Source organism: Jaculus jaculus, chromosome 7 (genome assembly GCF_020740685.1).
Source record: "Jaculus jaculus isolate mJacJac1 chromosome 7, mJacJac1.mat.Y.cur, whole genome shotgun sequence".
Taxonomy (NCBI): Eukaryota; Metazoa; Chordata; class Mammalia; order Rodentia; family Dipodidae; genus Jaculus; species Jaculus jaculus.
This window is the reverse complement of record NC_059108.1, coordinates 26,654,243-26,658,592: the sequence shown is the minus strand read 5'-3', so window position 1 is coordinate 26,658,592 and position 4,350 is coordinate 26,654,243. Positions and strand designations below refer to the sequence as shown.

Below are 4,350 nucleotides of genomic sequence, written 5' to 3'. Positions count from 1 at the left end.
AATGTAAAACCATCGCATGGGCAATTAGATGCAAATGGCCTAAGTGCTCCAACCAAAAGGGAGTCAGGCAGACAGAAGACAAAACAAGAGCCACCTATGCTCTATTAATTCAAAGGTGCAAATGAGTAGAAAGTAAAGGAATTTAACAAAAAGAAATCCAGGGCTGGAAAGATGGCTTAGCGGTTAAGCGCTTGCCTGTGAAGCCTAAGGACCCTGGTTCAAGGCTCGGTTTCCCAGGTCCCACGTTAGCCAGATGCACAAGGTGGCTCATGGGTCTTTAGTTCATTTGCAATGGCTGGAGGCCTTGACAAGTCCATTCTCTCTATATATCTGCCTCTCCCTCTCTCTCTCTTTCTCTGTCAAATAAATGAAAAAAATTTGTATAAATTACCAATACCTGAAATGAAAGATAATTATCACTATAATTCCTAGAATCATGAAAAGATTAAGAGGATATTGCAATGTTAAGCCAAAAACTTCAGTGATTTAGATGGAAACAGATATCCAAAAAGACTCAAAAAGACAAACAAACAAAAACTCATAGAAAGCAGACTTAAACTGACCTAAAACAAAAGAGTAACATTCTTCCTTTACTCATGCTTAACTAAAATTGATGTTATTTCCTAACTGTAGTAACTATCATAGTCCTGGTTTAAGAGCCACTTGATGCTACTACACATTTTGTTTGCAGTCGCTGGAGGCCTGATGTGCCCATTCTCTCTTTTTCTTACTCTCATTCACAAACAAATAAATAAAATAGTTTTTTTTTTAAAAAAAAAAAAAAAAACAAGAGCGCTCACTTCAGCAGCACATATACTGATATTGGAACCTTATTAGCATGGCCCCTGTGCAAGGATGACAAACAACTTCGTGAAGCAGTTCATATTTTTAAAGAAATCCTATAGATGTAAGAATTGTGGAAAACACATTTAGCCACTCACACATTAGCAGGGATCCCATCCCTTATCAAAGTGAGAATAAATTTAAAGTAAAGAATTGCTCTAGCAATGCCCGTCAGTGGCAGTCTGGCTGTTAATGTTGTTTGTAACTGGCCCATATTAAAGGGTTGTTACATGCCATTTTTAATTTGAAGAATATTCTTAGGGAGCCTGACTTGGTGGTGCATGCCTTTAATCCCAGCACTTGGGAGGCAGAGGTAGGAGGATCGCCTTGAGTTCAAGGCTACCCTGAGACTACATAGTGAATTCCAGGTCAGCCTGAGCTAGAGTGAAACCCTGCCTCTAACCCCCCCCCAAAAAAAAATATTACTGAAAATTACTTCACAGTGGCTGACACTACCTACACAGGACCTGCATAATAGGAGGGGGCAAAAGTGATGACATCAAAACAGAAGAGAGACTAGCTAGAAAAAAGAAGGGATCCAGTGGAGGGGGGATACAGGAAGAGGAAAAGGGAAGGCTGTGGAAGGGGATCATGATCATGGTATGTTGTCAATATTTGTGGAAGTTGTCAATAAAAAGTTAAATAAGCCAAGAAAAAAAGAATATTCTCAGGGATCAATTAAAAAGGCCCTATGAGGGAAGGAGGAGTGGGGAGGGCTTACGGGCAGGTATTGTAGATCTGTATGTAGAGGGACAGATTACTGGGGGTGGAATGGTCTCAGTGGGATCAGGGGAATGGACAGAGTAAAGGGAGGGTTAATCAAAATTTAAGATGTTATGAGTAAGGCATGTGAAAACCTACCTCTTTGCTAGCTAATTATATATATGTTTAAAAATGTATATATATATATATATTTTAAAAGAAAGAGTATGGGCAGAAGTATCCTGTGGACATGGATAATGGTGCACCCAGAAGGCATAGGTTGTTATTTTAAAATAATCAGTGCCAGAGCTGGGATACCTTCCAGTGAATTGTTGGCCAGGGAGGTCTCTAATGTCCTCAAAACATTACAGGCCATTGCTAAAGCTCTTGGTTTCCCAGCAGAACTGGATGGCAAGACCCTATTGCTGAAGACTCCTTATGCTTGGCCTGCAGGTCCCTGATAGATCAAGCTGGAGCTGAGCTAGAAGCCTCCTCTCGGTTGACCAGCTGTCAGAAAGCAGGAATGAGATATGCTGCATGAAGCCTTTTGGGAGAGAAAAGTCAGCAACAGTGTTAAATGGCAGTGGACCCTGCAAGCCTTGAGATTGGCCAACCAGGCCAAATTTGCCAACTGGTGCAATAGTGCCATGTCCATCATAGGGGAAACTAACAGCTATCTGATTGGACTGGAGACCCACTACATGGGAAGCGATTCATGAAAACCTAGTCAAAAACCTATGGCTGAGGAGGCCACAAGCCCTAGGGGAATAGCACCTGCTGTTGCCAAACTGCCCTCTAAGCACCTTTCTATGTTCATACCCATGCATTAATGCTACTCTCACTTTTGGTTACAGAAGCTTCTCTTTTCAGATGGCATTGACCACTAGGGTGACTCAAAGGTCACCATAATGCTGAGAAGTGACAGTGGAGTTGTCAGCACTGAGACATCTCTCTGTCACACCCTCCAAGACTCAGGATCCATTGTGGAAGAGGTGGTGGAAAGAATGTGAGAGCCAAAGGAAGGGGAGGAGTGCTTACAATGCTCCCTTTCAGACACAAAATGGCCTGGATATTCATGACCTCACAGTGCCTACACAAGAACTTCATAGTAGGAAGACAAGATGATAATAACAGTATATTAGAGAGACTAATTATAAATAAGAAAGGGGCCTGAATAGATGGCTTAGGGGTTAAGACACTTGTCTGTGAAGCCTAAGGACCTAGGTTCGATTCCTCAGTGCTTACATAAGCCAGATGTACAAAGAGGCACATGTATCTGGAGTTTGTTTGCAGAGGCTGGAGGCCCTGGCACCCCCATTCCCTATATCTGCCTCTCTCTTTCAGTCTCTCAAATAAGTAAAAATAAAATAATTTTAAAAAATCAGAAGGGATTCAATGGAGGGTGGATTTGAGAAGGAGAAATTGGGGGTAGAGAGGGAATTATCAAGGTTTATTATCTATACTTATGGAAGTGTCAATAAAAAGTTAAAAATAGTAACAAGGGAAACTCTGAAAAAATAAAATCTTAAAACAAGTTGCTATAATCATGAAAAGGAAATATCACTGTGATCAAACACAAGAAATACAACCCAAGGCCAGTATTTGAAATAAAAATTGCATGTAGGGCTGCAGAGATGGCTTCGAGGTTAAAGGCAGTTGCTTGCAAAGCCTGATGGCCCAGGTTCAATTCCCCAGGACCCACATAAAACCAGATGCACAAAGTTACTCATGTGTCTGGAGTTCATTTGCAGTGGCAGGAGGACCTGGTACTGCCATTCTTTCCTTTTCTGTCTCTCTCCTCTCTCTCTCTCTCTCTCTCAAAAAAAAAAAAAAAAAATAAATAAATAAATAAAGTACATCATACAGTTTTAAAATTTTAATCTAAAATCAGTAGGAAAATCACTCAGATTATTTACTAAATAGGCTAGGAGTAACCTATTGAATCCATACCTTATGATACACAGCAGCTTAAATTCAAAATGGTTTATAAAGATTTACATGCAAAAGAAAATAGACATGGAATTATTAGGGCTGGCCATGTAGCTCAGTGGTTGAGCACTTACCCAGCATGCACAAGGCCCTGGGTTCCACCTCCAGCACCACGTGCAAGGAATTAGAAGTAAACATAAGAAAACTATTGTAACTAGAGAGTGACAAATGCTCTGCTTGTTGGAGTTGTAAAAAGTGTTTAAAAGCTTATCACAGGCTGGATAGATAGCTTAGTGGCTAAGGTGCTTGCCTGCAGGGTCAAAAGACCCAGGTTCAATTCCCTAGGACCCACGTAAGCCAGATGCACAAGGTGGTGCATGCGTCTAGAGTTCATTTGCAGTGGCTAAAGGCCCTGGAGTGCCCATTCTCTCCCCACCTTCTCTCTCTGTCTCAAATAAATAAAATTAAAAGAATAAAACATAAAAAAATTAAAGCTTATCATAAAAAAATCCACTATAAGAAATGTCACAATATGAACTGGGAATGAAATAAGGCGATCACAAAAATCTGTAGGCAAAAGGCCAACAATCCAATACAAAAGTGACTAGAAGAGCAGAAAGAACAGAAAAGGAAATACAACAGCTCTGAACAAAAGATGCTCAACATCTCATAGTCAAAGAAACATCCATTTGTGCAGAAGGAAGAAAACTCAGCTTGTGATAAGAATTCCCAGGGCGTGTGTGTCCACCGTCCACAGCAGGTAAGAGTGTAATTCTGCACCAGCTCCGAGGGCTGTTGACCACCTCTTCGGCACTCCAAACGCAGTCATTTTCTGATCCAACTCTTCTGTTCTTAGATATGCACTCTGCAAATATG

General features: G+C 40.9%; 1 pseudogene; it reads left to right on the top strand.

Moving 5' to 3' along the window:
• The first annotated feature begins 792 nt into the window (after window positions 1–792).
• Window positions 793–890, top strand: LOC123462543 (annotated as a pseudogene).
• The last annotated feature ends 3,460 nt before the right edge of the window (window positions 891–4,350 follow it).